The sequence below is a fragment of the Protopterus annectens genome, chromosome 15.part0 (assembly GCF_019279795.1).
Source record: "Protopterus annectens isolate FY-2018-M chromosome 15.part0, PAN1.0, whole genome shotgun sequence".
Taxonomy (NCBI): domain Eukaryota; kingdom Metazoa; phylum Chordata; order Ceratodontiformes; family Protopteridae; genus Protopterus; species Protopterus annectens.
In genome coordinates, this window is record NC_056749.1 from 217,294,849 (window position 1) to 217,314,860 (window position 20,012).

At 36.9% G+C, this 20,012-nt stretch overlaps 1 protein-coding gene across 5 annotated transcripts in view; it reads left to right on the forward strand.

The window, feature by feature from the left end:
* The window catches only part of ARHGEF9 (Cdc42 guanine nucleotide exchange factor 9), a 3,179,575-nt gene that overhangs the window by 1,571,510 nt on the left and 1,588,053 nt on the right, over nt 1–20,012 (forward strand). The window lies entirely within an intron of this gene.

Below are 20,012 nucleotides of genomic sequence, written 5' to 3' on the forward strand. Positions count from 1 at the left end.
TATTTGTATTAGATGAACTAAGCTTTAATTTCTCTACAAACTGTCAAAAATTTCACTAAATATTAAATGACTGTCATATACCTTTTATCAATTCTTAACCAATGTTTTTGTATTATGTTTAATTTGTTATAATTATTTAAATTGCAGGTGTTTTTGTTTTACTTTTGAAAATTGTAAAATTATTGTTCTTAAAATGTTTTATAATTTGAGTTTTTCTCCCTGAGCCTCACCTGAAAATTGGCTTCTACCCATTCGGATATTTCCCGTAATCAAATGTCAATAAAACAATCCGTAAATAATAGTAATTATTTTTATTTGCCCACCTGGTTTGAGTCTTCTACTTCTTGCTTTTGTCTAGGATTGTTACCAGGGGGTGTACTGCAGTCTCATATGTACTGTTACTACAACTATAAACATCATTAGGACCCATTAGCAACAGACTTCAGTGCTACATAGCATTTTGTCAACAATGTAATCAGCAAAGAATCAGATGAAATTTCCACACAATCCTAGCTGATAAGAGTCCTCTGTAGTTGCTGAGGATCATTGCAGTGGCATAACAGTGCTTCCCTGGTGGTGTCTGGCCCTGTTACTAGCACTATGTTAGCTGCTGCTAACTCTCCATGCTACGGGAAATCACTGTCCTCCTATTTGTCTAGTGTTCATACTGTAAGCTTGTCAATGTGGCCACTTGACTGCATCTGGTGCTTTGCATCAAATTATAGAACCTTTGCATTACTTTTTACCTTTTATTTTCGTTTTTCTTTTTTTAATATCATTTTACCTTTCTTTTATTGCTCTTCTATAGTAGTGCTAGCTATATACTAAGTCTAACAGTTACCTGGATAATCCAATAAAACAATTAGTGTCTACTCTCTTCCACCCTCCCCCTCTCTGCATGCTTCATTGATTACCCTTATAGGAAGGACTTAGCTGTATAGTGTATATAGTGTAACTCATAACAACTCCAAACTGCAACCAACATTCCCTTTTTTAATATGGGAAGGTGGCTCAGATAAGTGGTTTGTTACATATTAGATGCTAAACTATGAATATTTTGTTGTTCAAATTAAGCAGTGGCTATCATACTGCCTTGTCTATATGTATCTTTTAATTATTTAATGGATGTATATTATAGCAATGAATAATAAATCACTTAATTGTATTAAGCTGCTGTTATTTATACTGTAATGAAGAATTTGATGAATGTTTTCCTTCAGTCTGGGTCATGGCTAAAATAGGTCCACTTTGATTCAATCAACTGGCCCAGTTTAGAAATAAAGTAAGAAAAATCAGTAAATGCTAACCGTTATGTATTATTTGTTGTTCTGCTTCTGGCTTTAAATGCCAGTTTAGTGTACCTTTCCCGGTTTTATGTGAATAAGTGGACCGTTATTAAAGTGATAAATTCATACAAACAACAACATGAAATAAAGCAAAACTAATTGCTAACGTATGATTTAAGAGACAGCTCTTGCAACTTCTGTCAGCCATGTGGTTTTATTTAAGGCAGGAAGGTAATAAGGCTGACCTCTCCATAACCTACATAATTCTTCCCTTTCTGTATGTTATCATTCAACACTTGTTGTCTCATTCAAATTAAAGGTTTAAGGTCATGTTAATAAGTATTGATTTTGAATGTCCTTTCGGAAATGTTGACATGAGCTGGACAAGCACTGGATGTACATTGTTGTCTCTGGAATGAGGGACTGTGGACAGGCTGGAGAATGAATTCTTTATCTGAAGTAATGACCCTCATGCAGTTATAAGGTCTTTAAACAGACAATTTTAATAAGACTTACTTGTATACCCTCGTCTTTGGTGTTTACTTGATTGTGTGTGTGTGTGTGTGTGTGTGTGTGTGTGTGTGTGTGTAGGGGGGTATATGTAACTGTATTATGTATAAGTAGGTATGTATGTGTGTGTTCATATATATATGTATATATGTTTGAATATATATTTGAATATATTCACATGAGGTTGTAGTATGTTTAGTTGAAGGTAATATGATTGTAGTACATTTCATCAAACGTACATTTCAAAGAATACAAATTTTGCTGAAAACTATAAAAGTCTATAGATGGTATTTATGGTGTCATTTCTGAGCATGGCACTTAGGGTCGTAATTTAGAACATTTTTTTGTGGCTTGGTAATACGCACTGTGACTTTGTATCCCCTGATTTTTGGATGTTTGTGTGCACCAGTACGATCACTGTTTGTGTTTTTTCTCATTTCTCCACGGGTGTGTGGCCTTAGAGTTAGAATATTTAATTAAGTGGGTCTGGGGGTGCTAGGGAGGGCTTTCCTCCCTGCAAAAAAATGCTTTTTGCAGTTTGTATGCTTTTTGGTATATTTTTTGATGAACTGGCATTTTTCTCAAATGTACTTTCAATCATTTTTTGAACCATATGACTTTCAGTCAAGTGTACCTTGTGTTAAGACATTTATGTTTGCACAATTAGATATGGTTGTGATGGTATTATTTAAATGATGAAATTATTTTTAAGGTTTAACTGTCTTTGAAAAACTATATATCTATCTATATCTCTATCCATCTCTCTCTCTCTCTCTATATATATATATATATATATATATATATATGTGGGTCTACTTTTACTCACCAAAATTACACTGTTCATATTCCAAACAGCTGACTCCACTACAGCAAACTTCCATTCAACCAAAAGCATGGACTACTGAACTACTTTCCCTGGGAAACGAACCACTTGGCCACCAGGGAAAAAAATGAACAGAAACAAATTAAACCCACCCAAATGCGAGGCTTCACCCCCCCACACCCCCTAACTAAATATACTAACTCCAAGATCACACTATATTGGGCAAAAGGGCAAAGTTCACCCTGGTGGCCAAGTGGTTAGTTTCCCAGGGAACAAAGTTCAGTAGTCCATGCTTTTGATAGAATGGAAGTTCGCTGAAGTGGGGTTGGCTGTTTGAGATTCGACAATTTGTTATTTCAGTGAGTAGAAATAGCCCCATACCAATGAGAAGCATAGCTGGTGAAACAGCACCCCACCCCCACAGCTCTTCAGTAGTCAATCTGTGCTATACTCCCCACAAGCTGTTCAAGTGAACAGCAGAAAAAAAAATTCTTCAATTTACTGGCACAGCAACCAGGTGACAAGATACAGGACACACACACCTTTTTTCCTGCCCCAGCCATTCAAGTCCTGTTTCTGTGCACCTCCCCGCAACCATCCTTACATTACTGTAAAAAATAAATAAGTTAAAAAAAAAACGTTTCTCATTTAAATTATAGTGATCTGCTTGTGAGAAAAAGAGCAAGTAGTTGTTACAGTTTATATCCTGCACAGTGTATTACAGTGCTGAGGTTTTAAATTGCCAAAAAAAAGATTTTTTTTTTACATTGAAACTGTTGCAAACTGCTGCTACAGTTAGACCACACTTCGAGCGCTACAGCACTCAGGTTTGGCCACAAATTTAATACCGACACACTAAGGGCAACTGGGATGATGGATGCTTAATCAGATCATGTGGTCTGACACTTTGAACTTAGGGCATTTCCCATTTTTGCCCTGCCCTTGCTATGCTACTGACCAATGACAACCTAGCAGAGCAAACAAACTAGTATAAAATTTGAGCAAGATTTTGCAAAACTGTATTTTACAAGGACTACATTCCCCCTCTACTCTCTTGTACCCTACTTGATGGTATTTCTTTGACCATCTCTGCTCATTTATCCCTATCCTCTCGCTGTTAATTTCTTACTTTACTGTCCCTATTTTGTGTCCTGTACTCATGTAAATCACTACTTTTCCAAGCTGTTTCTGTCCTTTTTTTGCCTGTGTGGCTCATCCAATGCCACCTTTATAGCTCTTATTTTCATCTGAATTATTGATTTTCCTGAAGACACTGCACCCACTAATATACCCAAGATTTCCAATCTGAACCTCTGCCCCACTGCTTAAGTAGCCTACCCACACACCTATACCTCTCCACCACTCAGTACATCTCCATCTTCATCTTTGTCTGTATCATCTAATAGCTTTTATCTCTTTATTTGTATATGTTGAACAAGTCAGTGTTTCTTTTTAAATAGTTTTTTACCTAACATTTGAGTTTGTTTTCTGGCTCTTCATAGTATGTGGATTCCTTTTTTTGAAACAGTAATTTAATTATAAAGCTTGAGTTACATCAGTTAACAGCTGTTACACTTATAAGGAAGTGTAAAAAATATTATAATCAAAGGTTCAAATTCAGAATTTCTGTCAGGGGGAACCTTAGCAGAGTTATTTTTCCCCTTGCAGTAAACTTTTCTGATTCTTAGACCACCCTACCACTGAGGAATTCTACTGTAGAGGGCCTCAGTATAGAGGGCAGTTTTGCAGACATAGAAGCATAACAATGTGGCAATTCAGTAGGACAGCTAATGTTAGTTAGCCATGTGTTCTTCCCTGAAATGCCAGCAACTTTTGATTTATTCTGCTAAGTAACTGATAACCACTTGAAGTGCTGGGACATTAGAATAAGTCCCTAAAGACGTATACTGAATGGCCAAAAAATAGACTTACATATAAGTCTGAAGTGGACATTTTTCAGGATATTCTCTTTCTCTGAGATATAGTGATCTTTGAGTAAATATATATAAGTTTGGAGTTGGAGGTACAGGGGGATTTGACCCATGCATAAAAAAGAAGTTTAACAGAGAAACGTAATGTTCAAGATTTACTCTTCTCCTATAGTTTCATTCTTTTTTTCGGAGTGTTGACATCTCATTAGAAAACCAGGAGAATCTCTCTGCAGTGTAAAGCTCAGCTATTGGAGAAACAAGTGAATGCCGGCAAAACACAGTAGTCACCCATGCACTCCAATGAAAATAGTTGCTGTGCATGAAAATTCAGTGAAGACGTGGGGGCAGTCGAGAGTTAGTGCAGCCATGTGAATGGATTGGCATGGGGCATGAACGAATTGGCATGAATGTGTGTGTGTGTGTCCAGAGAAGGATCCAGCACTAGAAGGCCTACCACAGTGCCTAGGGTCCACTGCTGGGGAGGTTCAGGCCGTAACATTAATTAAAAAAAAAAAGTACATTTTCCTACGTTTGCATTTTTCCATTCATGTATCTTATTCTCCTCCATGACTGCTTTAAGCCGCACACACATGCAGCACTGAGAGAGGCAGAGCAATGTGTGAGGTTTGATTTTGGAGTAGAAGCAACATCATGGTTTCTTCCAGTAGCGGTACAAAGAAGCTTTATTTATTTATTTGTCCACTGGGTGAGAGATCCATTTTCAGTGGAGGCCTGGAGAGAAAAGCTCCAAAAAACAGTTACAACAAGTATATGTAGCACACATATGAATAGTATTAACAAAGTATAGAGTAAGAATCAAACATTAATGTAAAAGACAGCTCCAAATACAGTTACAATAACATCATATAAACAGTATTAACAAAGTCATTTCCAGTGGGAATGTCATAAAGTAAAATATGTTATAAAAAGTAGTTAAAATTTCTCTATGAGGCTAGCACTGCAGTCAAATGACTGCATGTGGGCTAATATCTAGAGCAAGAACAAAAACAGGTGTAGTAAAAGAGGTGGAAAGATGTTAAGGACTAGATGCTAGATACAAGTGAGATGGTTAAGGCAGGTGGTTGCAGGAACATATTCGAGTATTGAGGTAATGAGACTTTAAGTGCGATTTTGAATTCTTTTATGGAATCTATTGGGGTAACGGAGGAGACCAGAACATTCCAGAGTTTGGCTATGGAGAAGGAATAAATGTTTTGTCCAGCTCGCTTGTTGGGATTCGATATCCTCTGGAGATGTTTGTTTGAGGACCTAAGGTTTCTGTTTGGAATATATGTTTGTAGCATAGGCTGAAGAGAGGGGCAGTATTTTGAGTTGTATAGCAGTTTGTGAGTGAGAGTTAGTTGTGAGTACTGTATATAGTGGGAAAAATCTAGCCAGTTTAAAGTTTTTATGGCTTGAAAATGATGGGTCTGAGATGGCATGTTGGTAGCAAATTTTGCTATTTTGTAATAGCAAGATTGTAACTTATTTCTCAGATGAATGTGGGTTGGTGAGAATAAGGCTGCCACCATGAAGGGAAGGGAGGAGTACACTGTTGGGCAGTTTTAACTTAGTACACATATCCAAATAAAGTTTATGCCTATAGAGTTTACAAAGTTTGAATTTTTTTTTTATTGTGTTGTTGACGTGATTTTCAAAGGAGAGTTTGTCACAAATTGTGATGCCTAGAATTTTGATGTTTTTACAATTTCAATTTTAGTATTGTTTTGTGAGAAACTGTTGAAGTCCTGTGTTAGAGGTTTGAAAGAGAACATTAAGAGTTTTGATTTCTTTGGATTCAGTAGAAGCTGTGCATTATTCAACCAGGGTTTGATAGATGTGAAGGCTTTTTGTGTTAAGTTTTGGAGCTCAAGCAGGTTGTTAGCTGATGTGATTATCGTAGAATCATCAGTGTATTGAATGTGAGTACTATGATGGGTGCTTTATGGAGATTGTTAATGAATATATTAAACAGTAAAGGTCCCATGATGGACCCCTGTGGAACACCAGTTTTATTTGTGAGATATTCAGATTGAGTGTTTTGCCATCTGACAGATTGTTTCCTGTCAGAGAGGTAGTTAGAAAACCAGGACAATGCAAGTGGGGAACAGTTTAAGGATTCTAGCTGTAATAGAAGTTTAGGGTGTGAAACTGTATCAGAAGCCTTGGATAGGTCCAGTAAGATAACTGAGGTTAATAGTCCAGCATCCAAGGCTTTGCTAACAGTGCTGGTAAAGCAAAGTAAGGCTGTGGTTGTGCTGTGTGCTGGGTGAAAACCATGTTGAGTGAGAGCAAGTAAGTTATCGGAGAGATGTTTTAGCAGTTGAGCATATATACACTTTTCTAGGATTTTAGATAGAGGGGAGAGTATGGAGATGGACCAGTAATTTGAAAGATCACTGTTGTTACCACCTTTGTGTAAGGGAGTTATAATGGAGTTGTCCAGAGATGTGGGACATGTGATTCACAGATAGTTGATGAGAATGCTGACAGGGTATGCAATAGCATTAGCAGCAAGTTTTAGCTATTCTGCTGGTAGTCTGTTAGCAGAGGAGGAGCATGTTTTTAGTTTAGTCAATAGTTTATGCACTAGGGAGGTGGCCACTGGTTGTATATTGAAAACTGGAGTATTTGAGTTTACATGTGCGGGGGAGGGATGTTTGACTTGGGAGAGGAAAGATCGGTATTGCTTTCTGAACTATTTAAGGTAGTATTAGTATGCGAGGAGAAATCACTGACATGTTTTTGAATTGTTTCAGTAGTGTTTGTTAAAGGCTTGGGCAGTCTCTTGTGGGTCTTTATCAGAAGATGGAATTAGATTTTGCTGAATTCTGGGATTGAGGAGTGAAGAAACAGTTTTCCAGAAATGTTTGGGATTATTCTGTTGGGAACCTAGTTGGGTGAAAAAATATATATTTTTATCAGAAATGACTAGCTTATTGGCACTGTTATGAAATAATTTAAATTTTATTTCATTTTCAGGAGTTCTATTTTTACACCGTTCTTTCCAAGGTTGGTCCCTGGTAATGATTATTTCTTTAGTATGTTTTGTTAGCCAAGGGGCATGGTTATGCTTGATTGTTTTAGTTCTCATGGGGCAAGACTATTCAGAGTATTGAGAAAGATATTATTGAAGTAGTTTACTGCTTTATCTAGAGGAAATATTTTAGTTGGGTACCAGTTGTGGACATTTAAAGTGTCTATAAATACATTTTGACTGAAGTTGCCAGATTTCTAGTTCTTTCTGTGTGGGCTGTGGCTGTTTGTATATGGATTCTATGAGTAAAGGTTGGTAGGTGGTCACTAGAGATACTTGGGAGGGTTACTGTTTGGCCATATTTATGAGGGTGTAAGTGGAGTATCCAGTCCAGGGTTGACTCAGTTTGTGTGCTTAACTGTATGAGTGAGGTCTGTGATGAGTTGAGTAAACGTGTACAGATTTATACCATTTGAAGGGGAGTTAGTTATGAGAGTTTGCCAGTTAATATCGGTGTCACACAGAATGATGGTTTCCAAGAAAGAAGGTCTTCTAGAATAGGTACATTTTGAGCTGGGGGAATGTAAAGTACAGCAATGCATATTTGTTTCTGTTACTGCGTATCATTGCTGATAATAGTTCTATGTTACCAAAGACTGGGACTGGTTTGGGTAACAGTGTGACAGTTAAGGTGTCTCTGTAAATTATTGTGACTACACCACCTTTTTTATGGAGACAATCTTTTCTAAGAATATTGTATCCTGGAGGGATTATTTCAATATCCAATACATGTGGTTTTAACCAGGTTTCTGTGAGTGCTTAGATATCTGAGGAGTAATGAGAAAGCCAGGCTTGGAATTTGGTGATTTTTGTTACAGATGCTTTACATGTTAATTGTTGCAATAAAGAGGTTTTGGGTATTAGACGTGTGGGTGTGTGGTGGATAATTAAGTGATCCTGGATTGGGATGTATGTCTCCACATTGGGAGAGGACCTGACAAGGAAATGTTAGATTGGAGTGGTATACGGTTGGAGAGTGATGCATTTGAAGGGTGTTAAGTGTACGTTTTAGTTTGTGGGTAACAGTGTAGTATTTAATTTAGATTGGAGAAGAATATTTAAATTGAATAACGATGGAAAGGTATCAGAGAAACGGTTACTATTGGTATGTGGTTTTAGGGATAGAGTGGAGGATTTTAAAGAAGTAGTATACAAGGAGGGGAGAAATGTGGAGGATCTTAAAGAAGTAGTATACAAGGAGGGGAGAAATGTGGAGGATCTTAAAGAAGTAGTATACAAGGAGGGGAGAAATGTGGAGGATCTTAAAGAAGTAGTATACAAGGAGGGGAGAAATGTGGAGGATCTTAAAGAAGTATTATACAAGGAGGGGAGAAATGTGGAGTGGAAGAGTAAGTAAAGCATGGTGATAATGGAGATCAAGAGGACACAGATTTTTAGGTTATTGGACATATTGAAGTACATATACTGGAATATAATGGAGGTATAGAGGAAAGTATTGTAAGTGATGGGAGAAGTAAACAGTGGGGCTGAAGTAATATAATATGAAAGTTAGAGAGGATATTGGGGTGGAGATTATGGGCTGATGTTGTTTAGTGGTATTAAGGCTGTGATTGGTGGAATGCAGAAGGGGGTGTGGTGTCCAGATGTATAAATGTAATTGAGGTTGTGGGTGGGAATGAGAGTAGGGTAGGGGAGGGTAGGGGAGCAGAGTGAGCCCAGATCAAAGCAGAGGGTGAACAGAGTGGGTAGCACCTTATTTCGGATATACGAGGGAAACAAGAAAAACAATCTGTAAAGCCAGAAATTAGCTAGGTAATTGAAAAAGAGGTGTAGGGTGTAACTAAAAGAAGGCACTAGGTGGAAGTAGGCAGAAAATAACCTTGTAGTGAAAGAAATTACTGTCTGGGAGAGAATACAATAAATATACGTTTTATGCAGAAGTAGTCTACTGGTTATTTCATTGGACATGTTTGGCTAGAGGCTGCTGAGTGGCTTAGATAGTAGTATGTTATGGGAAAAAAATAAAACAATGCTATAGGTGGGGACAGTAGAGAAAATAAGTGATAGAGGTGGTCGAGGGTCCCTAGCAGCATGCTCTCAACTTAGCTAAGATTGAAATTAGGTGGCTTATAGAATTAGTGTGAACACATACATTGGCTTGTTGCTTTGAAGGTCTAATTCCTGCACTGTGGCTGGTGTACCTGGCCATGTAATGTACAGGACAGAGCCTCTGGAGAGTTTACATTCAAAATTGCAGAGTTACAGGGAACTGGAGAATAAGAATAAGATATAGAAGACGAAGATATAGAGGATTTATGGATTCTTACTGTGGGGAACTTGCAGGTGCAAGCAATGTGTCTGTATGTGTATATGTGTGTGAAATTCCTTATTTAGAGAGAGATGGTTAGCTAATTAACTTGCACAGGCTCAAACCCTGTACCGTGGTTAAAAGAGACAGTTAATCAACAGAGTTGTTTGAAATGTTGTCAACTGGGCACGTTTGTCATTTATTGGTTTACACATTTTATTTCAGTGATCAATGGAAAAAAATAATGTTCAAAACCACAAATTTAAAATGTGCTGTAATAAATATTGTCGTATTTAACAGGAACTACAAATTCAGGAAAGTGAATCAAACAACACATGCATTTATGCGTGGCTTTAAAAATGTATTCAGAGGACCTGTGGTTTGAAAACAGCCCATGGACCAAAGTATCAGTACCTCCCTTGAAAAGAGGTTACTAGCCTAGTGGGAATAAAGTAGTGAACAAAGGATAAATAAATGAAATCCACATGTCTCTATATTTATTTCAAAAATAAAGAAGACAATAGTATGCATGCTGACAGCTTTGAACAATGTTTATAGTAACTGGGGGAGAGTGACAAGTCAAGGGACATTGGAATGGCTGCAAGGGGTGAGGGCCCTTGTCTATTACCCTGCCTAGGGATCCATTTGATCATGATCTAGCCCTCTTTGTGTGGTATGAATGTATGTCTTCCTGGGTAGTCACACGTAGGGAATCAAGAATCTGGAAAAGTGTGTGCGTGTAAGCATTGGGGGCTCCTTTTCCAATGCTCTGCTAGGGAGAACACTACTGCTATCAGGAGTGATTGTGTTAGTGTTGTTTAGAGTTTGATTCATAAACATACTAATAAGCTGATAAGTTCTTTCTCACTGTGGCTACAACTGTCTCTGAGTCACATTTTGTAACTCTCATTGTAATTCATCTACCATTGGCTATTATCATGGGTGGTAAGCACTTATGTTAAAGTGTTGTGTCACATTTGAAGCACCATTTAAGATTTCCATTTTAACGGTCAGCAATTTTCTTAAAAGAGGGAAAAAATACAAAAGCCCTTCGCAGATTGTTTTTCCCATGCTGATGCAACTGATAAGTAAGGGCAGTCTTTAACCTCAGTAACATCAACTCAGGGAAAATGTGGGATGCATACATAGACTGTAATGAACGCCTACAGTGTATGTACTTACATGCGTCCATTAAAGTTAATGGACCCATACTTGACATGACGTCACCTAGGAAGAAGCTACATTTATTTGGGCCATGGTTTCCATAAAAAGTTTGTGAACTTTTGATTGAAACCATGATACAAATAAATACAGGTAGACTATGGTAAAATAAATCATAGCATTTAATCAACAGATGCTGCAATGCTTTGATGCAGTATATTTAATATGGTTATGCAAGTGTGTAGTGAACATTTTTGTCAGCATTTAGAACGTTATGTTTTAATTAAGTTGATATTTTTAAGAAAGCTATTTTTTTTTGCTTCAGCATAACTTTTTGATGATCATGGCTTATGAAAAAGTATGTATAAAATTTCACATCCATTCCAAAAGACTACTGCAGATATAAAATCACAGTTTGGCTAACAGAAAGAAAGCTTTACTAAAATATCATTGCATGGGAACTGTTTTTGATAAACTATCATATTATGGTATATATTATATTTCATGGCCAAATTATTACAGAATATATGCAGCATAAACATAATTTGGAAGTGTGGATATGTGAAAATGTACAAATAACTTTGGAGTAATAGTATGTTTTCCATAATGTACTAAGTACAAAGCACTTTTTGCAAGTATGCAAACAGAATAGCTCATGACAGAGTGTGAGATTTCAAAGTGTGAAGATATAAAGTCCCCCCCCCAAAAAAAAAAGGTTAATTAAAATTTGCACATATTAAAGAAGGCAGTAACAAATTTGTTATTGCAAGCATTTATGTCTTGTACGGTGTGTTTTTATTGGTTTAATATTTGCTTGCTAATTTCCATATTACATTTTTAGGTAGTCAGTGAATGGACATTTCATTGTTTTTTGAGCACCCCACCTATGCTTGCCTCAGCATCTTCCCATTACACTGCTGTCAGCATCATAGTATAAATAAGGACTGCAATGACCCAGATTTGCATGTTAATTTACTGCTGAAAAAACTGGAATGCTACAAATCAGTTTTAAATAACCCTTCTGTACATTTATGGAAACTGTTAGGCAAAAATCACTTGTGCTAATCTGTTTAAAATATTTCTTCTTGCTGTTTAGTGGTAATGAACAGGAATTTTGAGAAATGGAAAAAAGATGATGCATTTAAATGGCCTTCCGTCCCATTTTTCCCTACAACAGTAGGCATGTGGAGCTGTTTGAAATATTGCCCTGAAGCTGCAGATTAGTGATATCCTTAATGACGTTTAATTTCTTGCTTGAAATAAGCAATGATGCTGTTGTTATACTGGAGCTGTGAAACAGTCAGCTGAGAGCCCTGTCACACTGAAGTATGCTGAACGAGATAAACTGACAGCCCAAATCTAAACATAGATCGGCCAGTCTAGTACAGTAATTAGATGTGTGCCTCTTTTAATAGACTGTATTTCACTCACAAATACTGTGCTCTTGCAGGAATACTGTAGCCGCCAGCTGTGTTACTGTCCTATGGCTGGCATATTTACAAGGCTGGTACTTAAACTAATTCTGAATCGGCTTCGCAGCAATGTCATTCATTTTATTTTTCTCCACAAGAATATACAGGTCATATTATAGCTTACTACTGCAATTACTTCAGCTGCTTCATTTGTTATTGTATGATGTTTTGTTCATTATGTTTCCAAGTGGTAATTTGTTCAGACAATGCTAATTTTCAAGTGAGGGAGCATAACTTGCTCCTTTTCCTGACAACTGCTGGATACTTCTGAGGTTTCTTTACAACGCAAGTAGTAAACATCCTTGTTTTTCAGTATATGTGTAACAAGGCTAAGATTTAGTACTGATTCTCTCACTGACCAGAGTCACATTTCTGAATCTAGACCAGTAAATGCTTTCGTAAGTAGTGTCACAACTGTATATTAACTGAGATTATTTCCCAGTTAATCTTATATGTTTGTAAGAAGAATTTTTCAGGGTCTGCATATTGTTTTGAATTAATAGCCCTTGCCAGATATTGTCAGCAGAACTTAATGATAAACCGATAAGAAATATATAGTGTAGTTTTTATCCAAATTTATTCTGCAGTCAAGGATACAAATGACTTGCCTCACTGGGCTAAAGATCATCTGTATAGCTAAATAGAAATATGTTGTTGCAACTCCTTGTATTTCTGATCATGTGTCAGATGTAATGATAAAGAACGCTGAAGCACAATAAAGTTGATGATCGCTCATGGACTTTGATTTGATGAGGGCACATAAAGCTGCTTTTGGAAGGAAATGTGATATTAAACTGAATCTGATCTTGTATGTGTAACTTTGTTTAGTGTGGAAGCATCTTAAACAAGTGACAAATGATGTTAATAATAAGACTTCGCTATCATATACTGGCACCCACAAAAATATTTAGACTCCGAATATTTTGCTGGTTTCACACAGCCATGCTCACGTAGCATGTGTTTCATCTCTGTATAGATTGATGGGTCACCCATGCACAATATGTGTTTTGTTTTTTTCACAGTAAATAGGGACAGAACTTTTGCAGCAACTGCCACTGGTCTAATTGTACATTTAAGGAGGGGAAGTGTACTTCTGTCCTCTGTTATTGTGAATTTTTCTTTAAGTGGTCTACATCATGATCATGATATACCTCTCAACTTCTTCACTCAAGGTTTCTGAACAAAGCCAAAAAATATAGGGGTGGGGTGGGGCAAAAGGTCAAAATCTCAGACATGAGATGTTACTGGGATGTGGCAAAGGCATTTTGTGTGTGAGGACATGGGCTATGCTTGCTGCCCACTGTTCACTTGATTTTTGTAGCTGTTCTTTCACTCAGAGACCTACACCAGTGTAGTGTGCACATGGTCAAATACCACAAATCCCACCAAAACCAAAAAAAACAGGTGCTAGCCAAAACAATGCTTAAAGCCATTTAATAAATACACTCAATAGTTTAAAAACATAACTGATTAAGTGCTTTCATCTGCGACCATACAGACGTAGGTTCATAGGACGATACTAAGCTATTGGCCAGATGGCCCTTATAAGCCTAGTCAAGAATTTCACCCATGTTCCACAAAGGCAGCACCTGTTTTCCCTGTCCAGAAGGGACACAGGTGGGATCCCAGGGGTATATTTTCTGTTTCCCATCCAGTTGTCCAGGTTCTTGTTAAGGAGGGCTAGTGAGCTACTCTGCTTGACGTGGTGATGGAGTCTGTTCCACAGATGGCGGAGTCACTGGGACGCAAATCTATCCCACCAACAACTTCTGTTAATGTCACAGATCAGGTTGAGGCCTTGTGTGCAGGCTGCATGAGTGGAGTTTGATTTACTGGATATGCAACAGTTCCATCAAGACTGAGTCTGAGACAGCCTTGTATGCCAGACACAGGTCACCTCTGAGTAGTTTGTATGAGACTGGGCAGAGGGACAGGGATTTTAGTCTATCTGAATAGGATAGGTGTTTGAGACCCTGGATTTTCCTGGTCAGGAACCTCTGTGGTCTCTCCAACTGTTGCATGTGCTTGACAAGGTACATGCCAAAGGGGGCATTGTACTCGATAATGGGTCTGATAAGGGAGTAGTACAGGGAAGTTATGACCTCCTAGTTTCTGGATGAAATACCCTTACTTATGAGGTGGACCATGTAGCAAGCCTTCTGTACAATGGAGGCAACATGGTGGTCAAAAGTCAGGCTGCTGTCAACCTGGGTGGCTAAGTCCCTCACGACTGGTTGCATGCTTAGTACATTGTCATTAATGTGATAATTACTGGGGATGCCATTTTCCCCAAAGGGGATAATGATGCATTTCTTGGCATTCAGTTTGAGGCAATGCTTCTGGCACCAGTCATTAGTCTGGATAAGGCCCTCTTGCAGGATGTTCACATCACTAGGGGAATTTATGACCACTTTTTACAGTGTGTTGGCCAAGCCCAGTTTTTGCGAAGGGGATGAATTTGTAAGGCGATTGATGTGTTTAGAAACCAAATGTATTATTAATTTTGGCAATTTACACCCAGGGGGATTAAATCTTGATAGAAATTTAAATGTGAGTTGAATGTTAATTAAAGATGGCTTAAATGTATATTATTCTTCTGTCCTGATATTTCTGTTATTTATGCTATCATAATATTGTAATGTCAATGTGTTCAATGCAGTTTATAAAATAATTATAAAATAATCTCAAAATATATTTCTTCATATATTCAGAAGTATTAAGTTTAGAAGCATCATATGCCATTTAAATGTATTATTTTTATATATAATTTTTATATATAATATTGTGGGTGTCAATTAGGTATGTTAATATGTGTATAAGGAGTGTTTGTATACTAAACAGGAATGGGAATAGGTAATTTAGATTTAATTAATTGCATCATTGTTTAATTATTCAATGAATTAAGATGTATAAAAACATCTGCTGCTTGGTGTACTGAATATTCCTTGAAGGCATAAGCCGAGGTACCGGATGCACCAGTAAAGTTTTTATTCCAGCTTTTTCTTGGTGTGGTTTGTGTTTTTAGAATTTATGACAATGCCCAACTTGGATTCTTCTGCACCTCAGAAAAGTATATTGCAAAAGTAGAAGCCCCAAATCGATCCTTGGGGTATGCCACTTATTACTGGTCTACTAGTTGAGGTGGCTTCCCTTATTTGGACTGAGTGTGTTCTATCAGTGAGTCAGTTAGCTACCTATCTCGTAACATATTGGTCAATGGCAAGGTGGGAGAGTTTATCTATTATACCCGAGTGGGGAATAGTGTAGAAGGCTTTGGGTAGATCATGTTAGGTGGTATGCACTGTCTGCACCTCATTCATGGCTTTGGTGACTGTTTTGAAGAAGGTGACCAAGTTTAACAGGCATGATCTTCCTTTGATAAAACCAAACTGTGTGTGATCAAATGTTTGGAGTTTGCCAATGTCCTTGTTTATAAGGTCCATGATAATGCATTCCATGGGCCTGCATATCAGGCTAGTTAGGCTGATGGGCCTATAATTGCCTGGGTCATTGGATGCTCCACCTTTGTGTAGAGAGATGACAGTGGCTGTCCTCCATTCTTCAAAGCAAAGACAAAAATCCAAAATCTAGAAATGTAGGGAAGAGCAAAGAAGCAGGTTAAATGTCAGATGCTTTATTTCAAAAATCACAGAGCTTTCGGGAATAGCTTACCTGAGTGTGTCAATGAGGAAGGGCTATTCTACACTGAAGAAGAGTTATTCTCAAAAACTCTCTGATTTTTGGAATAAAGCATGTGATATTTAACCTGCTTCTGTGCTCTTTCCTATGTTTACAGATTTTGGATTTTTTCCTTTGCTTTTGGAACTTTCTTATCCAAATCTGGTTCACCTAAGTGCTGGTTCTTGTAATTTGTGTTTGTTTATGGACAATACATCAGAAGCAAAATGCAATTACAAACATACAGTTTAAATCCCCTCCATAAGAATCACATGATCTAAAATGCCCAATGGCTGAAAAACAATTAAGTTCCTCATTTAAAAAAAAATATATATACAACATCTTGCAGCTAAAAAATTAAAATAATCCATTTTCATATTGCCATAAAATTGTCCAGCAAAGTTAAACAATATAAGATTTAAGTCTTAAAATGCTACAGATAGAATTTTGTTCAAGTCCAAGCTGGGCAGTGGCATTCAATTTGAGTCACCAAAGCAGCTCTCATTCTTCTATAATGTCTTTACATGGCCCAACCCTAGGGCTTTTAACAATGCAATCCAAAACAAAAAACAAAAAATGGTGATCAGGGCATTTTATATATATATTTTTAACATTTTCCTTTCTGATATCCAAATAATGTTCATATATATGGTCTTTCAACCTTTTCTAAGTTTTACCCACATAAAACCTATCACATTTCTGACACAGAGCTATGTACATAACCCTCTGTATATTACAGTTGCAATAAAAGGTGTCTTTTACTTTAACTTTATTGACTTCCACAGGTTTTGCAACTAATATGTACTTACATTGACTGCAAAACCCACACTTTGCCATGCCATACTTTCTATTGTTTATATATAAATTAGGGTTATTGTCTGTCTTCAACATGTTTTTTATGGCTCCACCCTTCTGGTAAATGACCTGTGGGTTCTTCCCAAGCTTCTCAACTAAGCCATCAGAACAGGAAAAAAACAAACCAATGTTTACAAAGCACCTCTCTTATGTTGCGAAAATCTGTGGAATAATCTACACCATATATAGTCCTTCTCCACTTTTAGGGTGCTATTAAACAAATCTTTAATAGTATTAAAAGAAGTCTTAAAATAGTGGTAATATTGTACCATCATTTCTTTTATTTGCTACACTTGCTGGAACATTGGTAACCAATTCTGTTGCATAACCTCGTGAGGCAAATATATTGACCACTATGTTGCTTTCAATATTAAATCAGTCATCCTAGGAAACCATTCTGTCCTCAGGTACCATTTTGGCCAGACGTATGTATTGCCCCTTCATGATACCTCTTTTTTGATGTTTGGGGTGGTTGCTTGTGTAATGCAGCAAACTGTTAAGAGTAAGTGGGTTTCCTGTAAACAATACTGACAGTATGTTGGTTAACATCTTTGGTGATTTTTGCATCAAGGTAATTGATGGTAAAATTGTGGAGCACATAAGTGGACCTCAAAAAGGGTGTTGTAGAGTTCAAATAATCAATAAAAGGCCCTATCCTAGTACTAGGTATATCCCATACAATAAATATATGGCCCAAATAATTTCCAGCGGGCGGAAGTAAAATTGTCGAATAACCTTTTTTTTCCTCACTGGACAAGGACGATATCTGCAAAAATGGGGACACAATATGCCTCCATTACTACACTCTTTTTCTGTTGAAAATATTGCCCTTCTAGGTTCACAAAGTATTCTTAAGCACAATTTTCATTAATAAATCCAAGGTGTTGATGTCATTGTTGTCCAAATCAGTCGATTCAAATAAAAAGTCATGAAACGACTCCAAACCAATAGAGTGCAGAATGACATTAAACAATTCAATAATATCAACAGTAAGAAATAAAGTCATCAGAATAGCCTATATTTTTAAATATAAGTAAAAACTCCCATGAGTCATGGCATAAATAGGTAAAGAGTTCCAACCATGTTTTAAGCCTATGATCAATATATTTAGCTAAGGGTTGAGTTTGACTTCCTGGCATTAATGATGGGTCTCATCAGTAGGTCAGTGGTGGTGCTTTTATGTATCTTCAATATACTGAAGATGGAAGGCACCATGGGAAATTCTTACATAAAGAAAATCAAACAGTTCTGATCTTATTGGGTCCTGATCAACCAAGTCCTTCAGAAAAAAAAATCTATTCTCTTATGAGCACTGTATATAAAATTACGTGAAACCCCATCATAAAATTTGCTGTCTAAAATGTGTACATTCATCTTATTAAGGCAATCGATTTTTGACATAATCAGAACCCTGCCCCCTTATACGATTTCATAGCCCTTACGTTTTTATAATTTTTTTCTTGAGCAAACTCGTGCAGCAAGCTTGATCGGTTACTGATGTTCAGGCAAGTGTAACAAACAAAAAGAATGATGGTACAATATTACCACTACTTAAGACTTCTTTTAATACTGTTAAATATTCATTTGACAGCATCTTAAAAGTGGAGAAAGGACTATACATTGTCCTTCATTGTAAAATATTCCATGAATTTTCGAAACATAAGAGAGGTGCTTTGCAAATATTGGTTTGTTTTTTCCTGTTTTGATGACTTAGTTGAGAAGATTTGGAAGAACCTGCAGGTCATTTACTGGAAGGGTAAGTCCATAAAAAATATGTTGGAGTCAGAAACAACCCCGGCTTATATATAATCAATAGAAAATATGGCACGGCAAAGTATGGTTTTGCAGTCAATGTGCACATATTAGTTGCAACATCTGTGGAGGTCAACAAAGTTAAAGTAAAAGCCACATTTTATTTCAACTGTAACACACAGGTGGTTATAAACCTGGCTCTGTATCAGAAATGTGATGGGTTTTACATGGGTAAAACTCAGAGAAGGTTGAAGGACTATATATATATATATATATATATATATATATATATATATATATATATATATATATATATATGAAGATTATTTAGATATCAGAAAGAAAAACATTAAAAATTTTGGGAAAATATCACAAAATGTCCTGATCACCTTTTTTTTGTTTTTTGTTTGGATCACATTGTTAAAAGTCCTAGGGGTGGGCTGTGGGAAGACCTAATAGAGGAAAGTGATTTGTATTGGCGACTCAAGTTAAATGCCACTGCCCAGCCTTGACTTAAACAAATTTCTATTGGTGTTTTAAGACCTAAATCTTATATTGTTTAACTTTGCTGGACAATTTTTGGGGCAATATGAAAATGGATGATTTAAATTTTTTGCCTGTAAGATGCTGTACATATTGTCTTTTAATGAGGGATTTAATTGTTTTTCAGCAATTGGGTATTTTAGATCATGTGATTCTAATAGAGGGGGATTGAAATTGTATGTTTGTAATTGCATTTTGATTCTGATGAAGTTTGGATGGTCGCAGACAAAAGCACATAATTGTTTGTTTTTAAAGTATTCAAGGTATTTGTTAAATGGCTTTGACTATTGTTCGGACTAGCAGCTGTTTCTTTGGTCTTGGTGGTAGTTGTGGTATTTTTGTTTGTTGCTTAGTCGGTTCTTGGTATATAGTTACCACATGGTATCACATTGTCTGTCCTGCTGTTCACTGTTTCACCTGGCAGTCCTTGTGCTTCATTGCTATAGGGCACACGCTCTGCCATTCATTGTATCCCAACACCCTGCATTATCTATGCATTAATCATTGTGGGCTCACATGCCACGTCATTCTTTCACATCTTCCGTTTGCCCTTTCACCATTGCTCTCCCTGTTTTTTAGTGCTGGAAGCAGACTGTCTTCTCACCCCACTGGCTTGGTTCTACCTTTACTCACTGCTGAGGAAGCACAGGCTATCATTCCACTATCCTGGTATTCCCTTTTGTTTAGTGCTGGAG